The following is a 17,337-nucleotide window of genomic DNA, read 5'->3' as shown; positions in this document are numbered from 1 at the left end:
CCTACCCTCCCTATCCCACCCCTCTAGGTGGTCACAAAGCGCCAAGCTGATCTCCCTGTGCTATGCGGCTGCTTCCCACTAGCTATCTATTTTACATTTGGTGGTGTATATATGTCCATGCCACTCTCTCACTTCATCCCAGCTTCCCCTTCCCCTTTCCTGTGTGCTCAAGTCCATTCTCTATGTCTGCATCTTTATTCTTGTCCTGCCCTTAGGTCCTTCAGAACCATTTTTTTTTTTTTTGAGATTCCATATATATGTGTTAGCATACGGTATTTGTTTTTCTCTTTCTGACTTACTTCACTCTGTATGACAGACTCTATGTCCTTCCACCTCACTACAAATAACTCAATTTCATTTCTCTTTATGGTTGAGTAATATTCCATTGTATATATGTGCCACATCTTCTTTATCCATTCATCTGTCAGTGGACACTTAGGTTGCTTCCATATCCTGGCTATTGTAAATAGAGCTGTAATGAACATTGTGGTACATGACTCTTTTTGAATTATGGCTTTCTCAGGGTATATGCTCAGCAGTGGGATTGCTGGGTCGTATGGTAGTTCTATTTTTAGCTTTTTGTGGAGCCTCCATACTGTTCTCGATAGTGGCTGTATCAATTTACATTCCCACCAACAGTGCAAGAGGGTTCCCTTTTTTCCACACTCTCTCCAGCATTTATTGTTTGTAGATTTTTGATGATGGCCATTCTGACTGGTGTGAGGTGATACCTCATTGTAGTTTTGATTTGCATTTCTCTAATGATTAGAGAGCATCCTTTCATGTGTTTGTTGGCAATCTGTATATCTTCTTTGGAGAAATGTTTATTTAGATCTTCTGCCCGTTTTTGGATTGGGTTGTTTGTTTATTGATATTGAGCTGCATGAGCTGCTTGTATATTTTGGAGATTAATCCTTTGTCAATTGCTTCATTTGCAAATATTTTCTCCCATTCTGAGGGTTGTCTTTTCATCTTGTTTATGGTTTCCTTTGCTGTGCAAAAGCTTTTAAGTTTCATTAGGTCACATTTGTTTATTTTTGTTTTTATTTCCCTTTCTCTAGGAGATGGGTCAAAAAGGATCTTGCTGTGATTTATGTCATGGAGTGTTGTGCCTATGTTTTCCTCTAAGAGTTTGATAGTGTCTGGCCTTACATTTAGGTCTTTAATCCATTTGGAGTTTATTTTTGTGTATGGTGTTAGAGAGTGTTCTAATTTCATTCTTTAACACGTAGCTGTCCAGTTTTCCCAGCACCACTAATTGAAGAAGCTGTCTTTTCTCCATTGTATATTCTTGCCTCCTTTATCAAAGATAAGGTGACCATATGTGCGTGGGTTTATCTCTGGGCTTTCTATCATGTTCCCTTGATCTATATTTCTGTTTTTGTGCCACTACAATATCGTCTTGATGACGGTAGCTTTGTAGTATAGTCTGAAGTCAGGGAGCCTGATTCCTCCAGCTCCATTTTTCTTTCTCAAGATTGTTTTGGTTACTCAGGGTCTTTTGTGTTTTCATACAAATTGTGAAATTTTTTGCTCTAATCCTGGGGAAAATACCATTGATAGTTTGATAGGGATTGCATTGAATCTGTAGATTGCTTTGTGAAGTATAGTCATTTTCACAATGTTGATTCTTCCAATCCAAGAACATGGTATATCTCTCCATCTGTTTGCATCATCTTTAATTTCTTTCATCAGTGTCTTATAGTTTTCTGCATACAGGTCATTTGTCTCCTTAGGTAGGATTATACCTAGATATTTTATTCTTTTTGTTGCAATGGCAAATGGGAGTGTTTCCTTAATTTCTCTTTCAGATTTTTCATCATTAGTGTATAGGAATGCAAGAGATTTCCGTGCATTAATCTTGTATCCTGCAACTTTACCAAATTCATTGATTAGCTCTAGTAGTTTTCTGGTGGCATCTTTAGGATTCTCTATGTATAGTATCATGTCATCTGCAAACAGTGACAGTTTTACTTCTTCTTTTCCCATTTGTATTCCTTTTATTTCTTTTTCTTCTCTGATTGCTGTGGCTAGGACTTCCAAAACTATGTTGAATAATAGTGGTGAGAGTGGACATCCTTGTCTCATTCCTGATCTTAGAGGAAATGCTTTCAGTTTTCCCCATTGGGAATGATGTTTGCTGTGGGTTTGTCATATATGGCCTTTATTATGTTGAGGTAAGCTCCCTCTATGCCCACTTTCTGGAGAGTTTTTATCATAAATGGGTGTTGAATTTTGTCAAAAGCTTTTTCTGCATCTATTGAGATGATCATGTGGTTTTTCTCCTTCAGTTTGTTAATATGGTGTATCACATTGATTGATTTGCATATATTGAAGAATCCTTACGTTCCTGGGATAAACCCCACTTGATCATGGTGTATGATCCTTTTAATGTGCTGTTGGATTCTGTTTGCTAGTATTTTGTTGAGGAATTTTGCATCTATGTTCATCAGTGTTATTGGCCTGTAGTTTTCTTTTTTTGTGACATCTTTGTCTGGTTTTGGTATCAGGGTGAAGGTGGCCTCGTAGAATGAGTTTGGGAATGTTCCTCCTTCTGCTATATTTTGGAAGAGTTTGAGAAAGATAGGTGTTAGCTCTTCTCTAAATATTTGATAGAATTCGCCTGTGAATCCATCTGGTCCTGGGCTTTTGTTTTTTGGAAGATTTTTAATCACAGTCTCAATTTCAGTGCTTGTGATGGGTCTGTTTATATTTTCTATTTCTTCCTGGTTAAATCTCAGAAGGTTGAGCTTTTCTAAGAATTTGTCCATTTCTTCCAGGTTGTCCATTTTATTGGCATATAGTTGCTTGTAGTAATCTCTCATGAGCCTTTGTATTTCTGCAGTTTCAGTTACTTCTCGTTTTTCATTTCTAATTCTATTGATTTGAGTCTTCTCCCTTTTTTTCTTGATGAGTCTGGCTAATGGTTTATCAATTTTGTTTATCTTCTCAAAGAACCAGCTTTTAGTTTATTGATCTTTGCTATCATTTCCTTCATTTCTTTTTCATTTATTTCTGATCTGATCTTTATGACTTCTTTCCTTCTGCTAACTTTGTGGGTTTTTTGTTCTTCTTTCTCTAATTGCTTTAGGTGTAAGGTTAAGTTGTTTATTTGAGATGTTTCTTGTTTCCTGAGGTAGGATTGTATTGCTATAAACTTCCCTCTTAGAACTGCTTTTGCTGCATCCCATAGGTTTTGGGTCGTCATGTTTTCACTGTCATTTGTTTCTAGGTATTTTTTGATTTCCTCTTTTATTTCTTCAGTGATCTCTTTGTTATTTAGTAGTGTATTGTTTAGCCTCCATGTGTTTGTATTTTTTACAGATTTTTTCCTGTAATTGATATCTAGTCTCCTAGTGTTGTTATCAGAAAAGATACTTGATACAACTTCAATTTTCTTAAATATTTCAAGGCTTGGTTTGTGACCCAAGATATGTTCTATCCTGGAGAATGTTCCATGAGCACTTGAGAAGAAAGTGTAATCTGCTGTTTTTGGATGGAATGTCCTATAAATATCATTTAAGTCCATCTTGTTTAATGTATCATTTAAAGCTTGTACTTGCTTATTTATTTTCATTTTGGATGATCTGTCCATTGGTGAAAGTGGAGTGTTAAAGTCCCCTACTCTTATTGTGTTACTGTCAATTACCACTTTTATGGCTTTTAGCATTTGCCTTATGTACTGAGGTGCTCCTATGTTGGGTGCATAAATATTTACAATTGTTATATCTTCTTCTTGGATTGATCCCTTGATCATTAGGTAGTGTCCTTCTTTGTCTCTTGTAATAGTCTTTATTTTAAAGTCTATTTTGTCTGATATGAGAATTGCTACTCCAGCTTTCTTTTGATTTCCATTTGCATGGAATATCTTTTTCCCTCCCCTCACTTTCAGTCTGTATGTGTCCATAGGTCTGAAGTGGGTCTCTTGTAGACAGCATGTGTACAGGTCTTCTTTTTGTATCCATTCAGCCAGGCTATGCCTTTTGGTTGGAGCATTTAACCTATTTACGTTTAAGATAGTTATCTATATGTATGTTCCTATTACCATTTTCTTAATTGTTTTGGGTTTGTTATTGTAAGTCTTTTCCGTCTCTTGTGTTTCCTGCTTAGAGAAGTTCCTTTAGCATTTGTTGTACAGCTGGTTTTGTGGTTCTGAATTCTCTTAGCTTTTGCTTGTAAGTTGTATGTTTTATATAATCTTAGTTATGTTAAAATATATATATATATGAAATGACACTCCCCCTTCCAAATAAATAAAAGTTTTGGGAGAATATTTATTGAAATATCAGGAGAAGATTTATTTTGGTTGTTGGGATTATTGGTGATCTTAATTTATTTTCTTCTATTTCTTCTATTTTGTTGTATGTGCTGGTTATTAGCTTATTCCCTTTATTGCCCTGCTTGTGACACTGGAATGTCATTCCTTTGTCAGCAACACAATGGTGTGATGTGTCAGTAGAGGGTGCTGGAGAGACACTGGACTAGAAAGGGGCTGTTTATCCTGGTTCTGGTATGGAGTCTTTGCTTCTCTAGTGGGAGGCAGCCAGGGGACACCCACTGATACTCACTACCAGGACATGACATAGTACTATGGGCTGCTTCCCCCAGCCCTGCAGAGGTGCACACTTTGGGGAACTTCTCCACCATCCAGTGGACCAAAGCAGCACCATTGTGAACCAGGTCTGGATCTCTGTTCTGGGAAGTCTTCCAAGTCTGTTCCTTCCTTGCGTTTCTTCCTCAGCCCTAGAGCTAGCGGCTGCTTCCTACTCTGCTATTCCTAAAGTCTTTGGAAATCTCTTTACCTCTTAGTGGGTAATCCCATGTTATAGTTAATAATTCTTTGTATTAAACTTTTCCTGGTCAAATTATTACATGAGTTTTGTCTCCTGTTTGGACCCTGACTGACTGATATATTGTATTTTCCCCATTTTTTAGAATTCCCATCATAATCAGTAAACAAATTAATGCTTATTTGCCCTTTATTAAGATGACCAATAAAAAAAAAAAAAAAAGATGACCAATATGATATATATATATATAATATATACAATAAACACACACACACATATATATATATATACACACACACACAGACATATACATGTGTGTGTTCCTTAATATAAAACTCTTTTTTTCAATTGTTTGGAACAAACATTATTTTTTATTGTAATAAATAATAAAATAGTCATATAGGGATACCTTGTTTTATTGCACTTTGCTTTATTGTGTTTTGCAGATATTGCATTTTTTTACAAATTGAAGGTTTGTGACAATCCTGTGTCCAGCAAGTCTACTGGTATAATTTTTCCAACAATATTTGTTCACTTCCTGTCTCTGTGTCACATTTGGATAATCCTTACAATATTTCAAACTTTTTCATTATTAGTATATTTGTTAAGGTGATCTGTGATGGGTGATCTTTGACATTACAATTGTAATTGTTTTGGGGTGCCGTGAACCATGCCCATATAAGATGGCAAATTTATGACTGCTCCTCCAACCAGCTGTTCCCCCAAGTCTCTCCTGCTCCTTGGGCCTCACTATTCCCTGAGACACAACAGTAATGGAAAAGCAAATTAATAACCTTACAATGCCTCTAAGTGAAAGGAAAAGTTGCATGTCTCTTGCTTTAAATCAGAAGCTAGAAATGGTTAAGCTTAGTGAGGAAGGTAAGTTGAAGGCTGAGACAGGCTGAAAGCAAGGCCTCTTGCACCAAACAGTTAGCCAAGTTGTAAGTGCAATGGAAAAGTTCTTGAAGGAAATTAAAAGTGCTACTCCAGTGAACACACTAATGATCAGAAAGTGAAACAGCCTTACGGCTCATATGGAGAAAGTTTGAGTGGTCTGGATAGAAGATCAAACCAGCCACAGCATTCCCCAATGCAGAAAAAGGCCCTAACTCTCTTTAATTCTATGAAGGCTGAGAGCAGTGAGGAAGCTGCAGGAGGAAAGTTTGAAACCAACAGAGGTTGGTTTATGAGGTTTAAAGAAAGAAGTTCTCTCCATAAAATAAAAGTGCAAGGTAAAGCAGCAAGGGCTGATGTAGAAGCTGCAGCAAGTTATCCAGAAGATCTAGCTAAGATAATCAATGAAGGTGGCCACACTAAACAACAGATTTTCAATGTAGACAAAACAGCCTTCTATTGGGAGAAGATGCCATCTAGGACTTTCATAGCTAGAGAGAAGTCGGTGCCTGTCTTCAAAGCTTCAAAGGACAGGCTGACTTTCTTGTTAGGGGCTAATCCAGCTGTTGACTAAGTTGAAGCCAATGTGCATTTCCCATTCTAAAAATTCTAGGACCCTTAAGAATTATGCTAAATCTACTCTGCCTGTGCACTATAAATGGAACAACAAAACCTGGATGGCAGCACATCTTTTTACAACATGGTTTCCTGAATATTTTAAGCCCACTGTTGAGACCTTTTGGCTCAGAAAAAAAGGATTCCTTTAAAAACATTACTGCTCATTGACAATGCACCTGGTCACCCAAGAGCTCTGATGGAGATGTACAATGAGATTAATGCTGTTTTCATGCCTGCTGACACGTCTGCAGCCCAAGGATCAAGGAGTCATTTTGATATTCAAGTCTTATTATTTAAGAAATACATTTTCTAAAGCTATAACTTCCATAGACAGTGATTCCTATGATGGATCTGGGCAAAGTCAATTGACAACTTTCTGGAAATGATTCACCATTCTAGATGCTATTAAGAACATTCAACATTCATGGGAAGAGGTCAAAATACCAACATTAACAGAAGTTTGGAAGAAGTTGATTCCAACCCTCATGGATAACTTTGAGGGGTTCAAGACTTCAGTGGAGGAAGTAACTGTAAATAGGGTGGACATAGCAAGAGACCTAGAATTAGAAATGGAGCCTGAAGATGTGACTGAATTGCTGCCATCTCATGATAAAACTTGAGCAGATGAGGAGTTGCTTCTTATGGATGAGCAGAGAAAATAGGTTCTTGAGATGGAATTTACTCCTGGTGAAGATGCTGTGAAGATTGTTGAGATGACAACAAAGGATTTAGAATATTACATAAATTTAGTTGATAAAGCAGCAGCAGGGTTTGAGAGGATTGACTCCAGTTTTGAAATAAGTTCTACTGTGGGTAAAATTCTATCAAACACCATTGCATGCTACAGAGAAATTGTTTGTGAAAGTAAAAGTTGATGCAGTAAACGTCACTGTTGTATTATTTTAAGAAATTGTCACAGTCACACCAACCGCAGCAACCACCACCCTGATCAGTGAGCAGCCATCAACATCGAGGCAAGACCCTCACCAGCAAAAGACTACAACTCACTGAAGGTTCAGATGATGGTCAGCAATTTTTAGCAGTACGGTATTTTTTAATTAAAGTATGCAGATTGTTGTTTTTAGACATAATGCAACTGCCCACTTAATAGACTGCAGTATAGTGTCATCATAACTTTTACTTGCACTGGGAAACCAAAAAATTCATGTGACTGGCTTTATTGCAATATTTGCTGTATTGCAGTGGTCTGGAACCAAACCTGCAACATTTCTGAGGTATGCCTGTAAATAATAATAATATTTTTTCATAAACCATTCAGTACTTGTGACTAATTTTGGTATAGCACTCTCATGGCTATAATGATAAGTGGTACTTTTCTTTTGGTCAGGTTCTGCCATGAAGGTTTCATTTACTTTATTGAATTTGTAGTTTTCTATCAGTTTACATGTCCTGGGAAAGGGAATATGCTGTAGAGATTACCATATGGAAGTTTTAAAGTGATCACCAGTAAAACCACCTGGGTTCTGAGATGTTTGGGGAAGTAATTTTTCTTCTTTGGTTGTTGGCATAACTCTGCATCAAGCCAGTGATGGAATCACACAGTGACCCAGGGCCATGAAGAGTTGTCAAGAAACTCAACTCAGATTCTGATTGATATTCAATGAAAAATAGTGGAAATCCAACTTTTGTCTGTTGTTCATGGACTCTCCTCTTCTCTCTCCTGACCATTCTATTTTTAATTTTATTTTTTATTATTTATTTATTTAACATCTTTATTGGAGTATAATTGCTTTACAATGGTGTGTTAGTTTCTGCTTTATAACAAAGAAAATCAGCTGGTTTCTGCTTTATAACAAAGAGAATCAGCTCTACATATACATATATCCTCATATCTCCTTCCTCTTGCGTCTCCCTCCTACCCTCCCTATCCCACCCCTCTGGGTGGTCACAAAGCGCCAAGCTGATCTCCTTGTGCTATGCGGCTGCTTCCCACTAGCTATCTATTTTACATTTGGTAGTGTATATATGTCCATGCCACTCTTTCACTTCGTCCCAGCTTACCCTTCCCCTTCCCTGTGTGCTCAAGTCCATTCTCTATGTCTGCATCTTTATTCTTGTCCTGCCCTTAGGTCCTTCAGAACCATTTTTTTTTTTTTTTTTTAGATTCCATATATATGTGTTACCATATGGTATTTGTTTTTCTCTTTCTGACTTACTTCACTCTGTATGACAGACTCTATGTCCATCCACCTTACTACAAATAACTCAATTTCATTTCTCTTTATGGCTGAGTAATATTCCATTGTATATATGTGCCACATCTTCTTCATCCATTCATCTGTCAGTGGATACTTAGGTTGCTTCCATTTCCTGGCTATTGTAAATAGAGCTGCAATGAATATTGTGGTACATGACTTTTTGAATTATGGTTTTCTCAGGGTATATGCTCAGTAGTGGGATTGTTGGGTCGTATGGTAGTTCTATTTTTAGATTTTTAAGGAACCTCCATACTGTTCTCCATAGTGGCTGTATCAGTTTACATTCCCACCAACAGTGCAAGAGGGTTCCCTTTTCTCCACACCCTCTCCAGCATTTATTGTTTGTAGATTTTTTGATGATGGCCATTCTGACTGGTGTGAGGTGATACCTCACTGTAGTTTTGATTTGCATTTCTCTAATGATTAGTGATGTTGAGCATCCTTTCATGTGTTTGTTGGCAATCTGTATATCTTGTTTGGAGAAATGTCTATTTAGGTCTTCTGCCCATTTTTAGATTGGGTTTTTTGTTTTTTGATATTGAGCTGCATGAGCTGCTTGTAAACTTTGGAGATTAATCCTTTGTCTCCTGACCATTCTTGAGTCAGTTCAAATCAACAGTGCTTTGGGTACCACTGTGAAAGAGCCATGAGAGATGTTGAGTCATATAAAGGCCTGAACTTACCCTCAAGGAGTTAGCCATCCAACTGAAGAAAAAGGAGCTACTCTGCATTCACCGGGAGCCAAGGACAGTGGTGGATGCTTTCTATCCAGTTTCTCACTTAACTCTCACCCAGTCATGAGAAATATAGGTTATTGTTCCCTCTTTGCAGAAGAGAAAGTTCAGTTTCAAAGGTAAAGGAACTTGTTCAAGATCATTCAATTAGCAAATGGCAGAGATGAGCTATAAACATAGGTCTATTGACTCCAAATCTCTTATGGTTTCCCTGAAACATCGTGTTTCATAAACACATCATTACCAAGCAAATCACCTATTTAAGTAACTGATGAAGGGCATAGAAAGCCAGAGGGATGTAAGGTGAGCTGGGAAGGGTTCATGGAAGAGGCAAAGTGGTTGCTTTACTCTGCTTTCCGGGATCATTACTTTCTTGTTCTGCTAATTTGACAACTCATCGTGTGCTCTCTCGGACACTGCTTGTGCTGGTGTCTTGGGCAGTCATTTCCACCTGATAGCGTGAATTAGCTGTTCATGTCTCCTCCCCACACAATGAGGTCATCAGCACTCAAGAACTTGAATCCAAGTCTTTGGGATCCAAGTCCTGTGCTCCCTCCACCCAAGGAAACTCTACCTGAGGGTCAGAATCAGAACTGGAAGGGCCTGGGTTCCTTGGAAATATTAGGGGGTGCTTTTCCAACCATAAGATACTGTGATAATATTACTTTACATTTGTACCAAAATTCCCTTTTATATTGAGAAGATTGGCTTTAACCTTCACTCTGCCACTGATTTACTATGTGATCTTGGGCAAGTCATTTCTCTTTTAGGGGCTTTAATTTCTGGATTTGTAAGTGACGGATTTGATGTTTGCAGTCTATAAGTCTTTTTCTAGCAGCAGCCTTGAATTTTTCTGGTAGATTCCTTGATCTATGGACATGCAGAATTAGGAGAATTGGGAGTGCCTCCCACCCCACCACCCCACTCCCTCTGGCAGGTTGTAAGGGCTGCATTGTCTAAAGACAATTTAAAAGCAATCATAAACCAACTAAAAGCCACCTTCATTTTCAAGTCTAAACAATGTTAGTAATAAAAACTTATCTCCACTGGGGCAGATAGCTTCCTCCCCTACCTTTTGATCCATCATTGCCTTATTCACAGAGCACACAGCTATTGCCGCTAGATGTTGTTATGCCCTGTCTTAGAAATGAATGTGCTGAAGACACAAAGAAGATAAGTGTCAGAACCCATGTCATGCCAACAGTGGCTTTGGATTCCTAATTCTTAATCCAGGGCTCTTTCCTCCAAGTCATATCTTTTGTGAACTGAGCATGACAATGACCTTGTCAGGACAGGCAGAGGAAAATCTCCTGGCCTAGAGGAAAGCATTTCCTGGCTCTTCTAATAGCGTAAGGGGTCTGGTTTTCTAATTAAAAAAAAAAACACTTGAGCATAGTAGCATCAGTGCAAACACTCTCAGGTCCATCAGTTAGAAAGAATCAAATCGTTACTCAGGCTTCAGGCATAAGAAATCTGTGCTCAAATTCCAAACCTGGCACATAAACGTCGTGTAAACCGGGCAAGTTTTGTAAAATGGGGTTAATATTACTTTGAACAAAATGTTGTCAGAAAGAGTGGATAGATAATTTGCATTAACTCTCTAGTTCGGTGCCTGGCTCGCGTGTGTGAGTCTTCCGTTTCTGATGCCGCGGTTAAAATGAACAGCCAGCTTGTTCCAAGTATTCAAGCACATGGAGGGTGACGATCCCTCTTGCCCCACGGTTCCGAGGGTGGGAGAGGTACAGAGGACCTCAGCCCCAGCGGTTCTGTGCTTCCGTAATTCAACCCACGTGGGTCACTTGGTGTGTGGGTACCGGCTGTGCCGTGGTCGCAGTGCATGCGAGCTGGGAGCACGGCTGGGGAGCTACAATTTTAGCTCCAGCGTGGAATTTCCTGGTTTTGGGGGGATCTGGAGTCCGAACTTTCTCTGGTGCTGGTGCTGCTTTTGCTGCCAGAACCAGGCGGTAGACACAGTTTATTTCCACCCGACCGCCCAGGGTGAGGTAGGAACCCTCCTCCTGGGCCCTCTAACACGTGGTGCTGGCCAGAGCCTCCTGAGCAAGTTCCAGCAGCTCCTTCCTGCGCGAACGCCTGTGGACTCCGACCATCACATTGCTCAGTCAGGCCTGGGTGGAGAACTGTTTGTCTCTGCCTGGAAAGGAGGAGGCAGGTTTCACAGCTTCCCTAATAAAAGGTTAGTTATCCTGCCCCTGGGTCTTGAAATCCAGTTAAAAAGTTGTGGCTTTCAAGTACCTTGATTTGTACCCAAATGGAAAAGCCCTCGTGGTTCCTGAATGACTTAATGGTCCCAAGTTGCAAGAAATAGAATTCACATCTGGCTAATGAAAGCAAATTAAAAAAAAAAAAATTTTTTTTTTGAAGTATATAGTGGATAGTTCAGAGAAGTAAAGGAAAAGCTGCACTTCTCAACCTTTAGAAGGATAGAAATCAGGAGAGCTTGAGGGAATCTCAGCAATAGGAATGCATGGGAAGTCTCAAAAAGTGCCTCTAGAAATATAGTTCCAGTGAGTTATGAATTTTTATACTTGACTCAAGATTCAAATTCTCTCAAAGAGGGAGTCCAATGGGCCAGGGTAAAGAAGTGACAACCTCTCAACTTTGCATGTCCTAAAATATAACTTGATTGTTTGTTGTTCGTCTGATGCTCAAATTCTTGGAACCAACTCACAGTAACCAAACTCATAAACAATGGATGTATAAACCAGATAACATTGAACCAATGTACAGTCACCTTTACTTTCCAGGTGAATATATTTCTTCTGTTTATTATCAAGGATCTCTTCCTCTACTTCTTCCCTGGTGTGAACATTCAACAAAAATGTTAGAAAGTTGTTCAGTGAACTTGGAGATGAGTGAATTTAAGGGGTAACTTTATCCAGTCCAGAGACTAATTATGGCCATCTTTTTTCTTGTTCCATTTTTTTTCCCCTAGGCTTCGTTCATATTACTCCTCATTGCTACCTCATTCACTCAGGAGACAAAATACCAGTTGGGTGTCTGAATTTCTAGTCTGGAGGGCTCACCAAGGCTACCCCAATGAGACTCACAGTTGATTGCTTTCACCCTAAAAAAGTCAGAGTGGTTCTGCCTCTCCCTATAACTGGAAAATGTCTTCTTTAACCCTGTTATTCTTTCCACAGCTAATGTTGTGTATAACACACACATCTGTGCTGTTGTTGGAAGCCTTCAAGGAGGACTGTAGAAATTATTTGTAGCCAATATTTTACTGATAGAGAGTGGAGACCAATATGACAGAGCAAGAAAGTGCATCATTTTTATGCTATTTCACTGAGCTGTTTTCGTAAACCACACCCTGCCCCACCCCATCCCATGTCAAAACAGAGATAAAAACAGAATGAAAAGATCCTACCAGACCATGAGCCTTAAACACATGTTAAATACAACAATTAAGGATAGGTGTTCTGGGCTTCCCTGGTGGCGAAGTGGTTGAGAATCTGTCTGCCAATGCAGGGGACACGGGTTCGAGCCCTGGTCTGGGAAGATCCCACTTGCCGCGGAGCGACTAGGCCCGTGAGCCACAATTGCTGAGCCTGCGCGTCTGGAGCCTGTGCTCTGCAACAAGAGAGGCCGCGATAGTGAGAGGCCCGCGCACCGCGATGAAGAGTGGCCCCCGCTTGCCACAACTGGAGAAAGCCCTCACACAGAAACGAAGACCCAACACAGCCAAAAATAAATAAATTAAAAAAAAAAAGAATAAGTGTTCTTCAAAAGGCATGAAAGATACTTTTCTGGGCTAGTGTGTGTATTTTGAAACTGTACTTGGTTGTGTGAGCCAGTTGGGTCCTCACATACCACAGCCTGCAGGATTTTTCATATTCAAATCAGACTCAGATTGCTTCAGGAATTGCAAGACTATTAAAGACACGTTGATAATATGTAAAAGAGACACTTGTGTAGGTTGTTAAGTTAAACAGGAAACATAAGGCCTTAGGCTGTGTCTGGTTCTGTGTGATGCCAGGAAAGTAGATATTTCCAAATATAGACAGACTGTGTGACACTTCAAATCATGTTGCATTAAATAACACCCTCCCCCTGCCTCCACTCTGTAAATCAGAGTTCAGACTTCTAGCAATTCCAAACATCTGGAAAAATACACAGGAAAATAATTTAGGAAATAGACAGATAGATAGATAGATGGATACGGATGCAAGAGCATCAGGTGATGAAATGTCCACAAATCAGCAGCAGGGATATTAGCTCTAGTGGGGTAGTGTATCTGTACTTTATGAAGAAATGAAAGGAAGACGGGAAGCCAATTAGGAGAATACTGTAGAAGATAAATGAGTCCTGGGTACAAAATTCATCTCCCCAGGGAGTTCTCAAGAGGTTAACTTGAGGAAGACGGTGGTGGCTGTTTCAAGTTCTGGACACCCACTGCCCTTCGCTCTGCCCTGTTGGTCTTAATGTTGCTCTATTCTGTCATCTGAGGCCCAAGGCAATGGATCACAATCATAAAGTCACCAGTTCAAGGAAGTCTTTGTTGTGCTGGGATCTAGGAGGATTGGGAATAAGCTAAATCTTACTCATGTCTCAGATGATTTCAATGTGTTTTGGATACCTTATACTGAGGGGACACAAACCAACCCATATTAGTCATGTAGGGACGGGTAGTGGCAAGTTTAATCCTTAATCCTGTAGGAAAATACACCATCTTGATGTTGTGCGTATGAGGTCCAAGGCATATCTAACTGTTCCAGAGGAATAATTAAAAGATGAGAAAGCCAAGCTTCCTAAAAACATGAAGAAAAATGGTAAATGATGCAAGTACCAACAAAGGCAGCACTTTGGGGGAAAGGACAATAGCATAGTTCTTTGATGAGAGCTCCATAATTTTTCTGGAGAGAATCTGCTGCTATTAGTTTATTAGAAATGTTATTCTTGACAAAAAGGTGGCAGTAAGAATAATGCTGTAGCTACATCCTTGGAAATATGTAAATGGTTGGCAAAGAAACAGTTTACAGGCCCCCATGTACCAGCCAGAGAAAGCCCAGGGGGGTATCAATATAAGTTTGATGGAAGGAATAATCAAAAGGGAATAATCTAAAGGGAATAATCAAAATAGCTGTGGAGGTTAAATCAAGAGTATAATGGATAAGAAAATGGGGAACCTAAACTTAAAAAAAAAAACAGTAAAAGCAAAATTAGGAGAAAATGCAAAATTATTGTTGGAATATTTTGGGGAGTGTGGAGTTGAAGGAAATAAATAGCTAGAGGACAGTGAATCAGAAATACAGCCATGCAGAGTGAATGTGATAGAGGTCTGTTTTTTATGGAGAGCTTAGTGCCTGGGACTTGGTTTTAACCCCCATCCTATCATCTAGAGGTAGGGAGCCAAGAACTAGGCATAGGGGGATGGGAACATTAGTAAATGGATAACAGCTACAAAAGGACCAGATGTTGGGTATATTTTCATGCAGTGGAATGCTTGGTTTTGGTGTGTTTAAGTGCTAAGTTATCATGGATGAGCAAAGGTTCTGAATCTTCTATGTGTGGATTATAGAGGCTACATCTTAGCTTCCTTCTTTAACTCCATATTGTCAGTGGACTACTGAATGGTGACTTCAAGTTACACTCTTGCCGAGTACAGAACCTGGGCTGAAATAGAAGGAGCTGCCTCCATTGATAAGCTAAATTTGGTTCTGCAATTAGCAAAATGAAAGATTGGACTTGCCCCATTCTAGATGCCATATTTTCTTACTGGTGAGGGAGCACACATTATTTCTGGGTGTCTAAAGACAGACTTTCCTACAGATCTCTTTTGTACAATGAAAAAAGAAATGCTCTTTCCATAGCCACAGACTTAGTAGAGCAGAGATTTCTCCAATATTCTTGGGCTTAAGCTCTGGAACTGGTGTATGATGTTCCTTCTTACCCCATTACCTCAAGATGTGCACACGAGACAAGGGAATGGGGAACCATGGACCAGAAAGGGCGATGTTTGACAACTTGAAAGACATTGAATAAAAGAGGCATTTCTGCAAAGTGAAGACCTTACAAGGGGCAGGAGAGTAGTTTTTCTGGCTTAGACAATGCATGTTTGTTGAGAGATGGCCACATGACCATGACTTCACCTTTATGAGGAAGATAAAGATGATTGGAAAGGCTTTTCAAGAGAAAGGATTTTAAGGAAGCAAGAGTCAAAGCAGAGAGGTCAAACAGGTTTTACCTTTCAGGGAAAATTTAATGGATCCACAGGAGGGATGTAAAGAGGTAGGTTATGCTGTGATAGATTAGCACTGTTGGCATGAATGTGAAAATAAGAAGGAGTTGCCTATGTCTTGCTACATGACCATGGCATCCTTGGTCAGTGTGGGCCTTTGGCCCCATCGAATCTGAGAGTCACTCTGTAGAGCTTTAGCTCTTAGGATTTTTTTTTTCTAAGAAAAGAAAAGAATGGAAAGACAAGACAAGACACTAACATGTACTGAAGACCTATCAAATTTTAGTCATGGGAGAAAGTGGGTTGAATGGCTCTTTTTATAAGACAAGGGTAGATCTCTTCATTAAAAAAAAATCTGTTGGGTAAAATTGGATATAGAGAGTTGGTGCTGGCAGAGAAAAAGGAGATGGGATAATAAACGTATAGATAATAATGGCTTGGCAATAAAGAAAATGAAGACAACTTGTCTTGGCTACAAACTCTCACCCTGTCCTTTAGGGATAGGGGCGGAATTAGGCAAGAGGGATGGGAACCTTAGTGTATGAGTGGCAGCTGCAAAAGGAGGGGGTGATATGTATCTCTTAGTGCAGTGGAGTGTTTGGTTCTTGTGTGTTCAAGTGTTAGGTCACCATGGATGGGGCAAGGTTCTGAATCTTCCATGTGTGCATTGGGAGGAAGGTCACCTTATGTCAGTAAGGCATGAAACTTGAACTCTAAGAGAAATTCTTTGAGAAAAGTTTCAAATAAAAATCTTTGGCAATTTGTGTATTTGTCAACATATTAAAGCTCTTTGAGTCCTAAATTCTATGTAGTGAAAAATCCCTGGTTAACTTTTTCCACCAAATTATTTCACTAAAGAACTCTTTTTTTCTCACAGAACCATGGAATGGGTAGAAAATGTCCCCTGGAATTCTGACATAAGCAAATGCCACCCTGATAAGCAGAATAAAATTGTTTTGTCATACTATGTTGTTTAAGTCCATCTGGGCTGCTATAATGAAATACCACAAACTGGGTAGCTTCTGTGTTTATAACAACAGAAATTCATTTCTCACCATTCTGGAGGTTGGAAGCTGGAGATCAGGGTGCTAGCATGGTCAGGTTTTAGTAATAGCCATCTTCCAGCCTGCAGACTGCTGATTTCTCATGTGTCTTCACCTAGTGGAAGGGCCTAGGGATCTCTGTGGGGTCTCTTTTATGAGAGAACTTATGTCATTTATGAGGACTCTACCCTAATGTCTCCAAAGACCCCTCCTCCTCATACCATCACATTGGGGGTTAGGATTTTAAAGTCTGAATTCTGAGGGAGACACAAAACATCCAGACCACAGCCTATGCCTGCAGATTCTATGCCTCTGGGACAGATTCTGGCTACCCAGAACACTTGATGGCCGGTGGTTGATAAGGAGAGATGTCTTCCTGGGCAAACAGCTCTGTATCGGGAAGAGTTTTTCACCTTTCATCCCAGAGCTGGGTGTTTCATCCACAGAATCTCCTTACGACGTTCATCTGCTCCTTTCCTTCCTGAGTTCCCAACTCACTCCCATCGGCACCAGGAAGGGACAAAGTGAGGCACATGGGGTCAGAAGGAGGTGGCTGTGACTTCACAGGACCTGACTGATCCCTGACGCTGAGGAGCCCCCACCCGGCATTTCATTTCAGAGCCATTTCTGCGGGTTAATGAAGAGGTAAGCTCCCAGCCTCAGCTACACTATGTAAAAGAACTACTTATGGCCTGTTCCATCTCACTGACTTTTATGGTGATACTTAAACCAAAATGGTGAACTATTACACTTCATAGCCTGCAAATAAAAGCAGGATGTTAAAAAGTAGGGGCCATAACCTCTGATTGGGCTGAAACGGCTTGTAATCTTGAGACG

General features: G+C 39.7%; 1 long non-coding RNA gene across 3 annotated transcripts in view; it reads left to right on the top strand.

The window, feature by feature from the left end:
• Positions 1 to 17,337, top strand: part of LOC103016951 (uncharacterized) — a 72,324-nt gene that overhangs the window by 44,876 nt on the left and 10,111 nt on the right. For all 3 annotated transcript variants that reach the window (XR_003624434.2, XR_452045.2, XR_009005474.1), the window contains exon 2: positions 16,947 to 17,145. This is a non-coding gene — a long non-coding RNA (uncharacterized LOC103016951). The remainder of the gene's footprint in view (positions 1 to 16,946; positions 17,146 to 17,337) is intronic.

The sequence above is a fragment of the Balaenoptera acutorostrata genome, chromosome 15 (genome assembly GCF_949987535.1).
Source record: "Balaenoptera acutorostrata chromosome 15, mBalAcu1.1, whole genome shotgun sequence".
Classification (NCBI taxonomy): Eukaryota; Metazoa; Chordata; class Mammalia; order Artiodactyla; family Balaenopteridae; genus Balaenoptera; species Balaenoptera acutorostrata.
The sequence above is the reverse complement of the archived record's forward strand: the minus strand, read 5'-3'. Positions and strand labels throughout refer to the sequence as shown.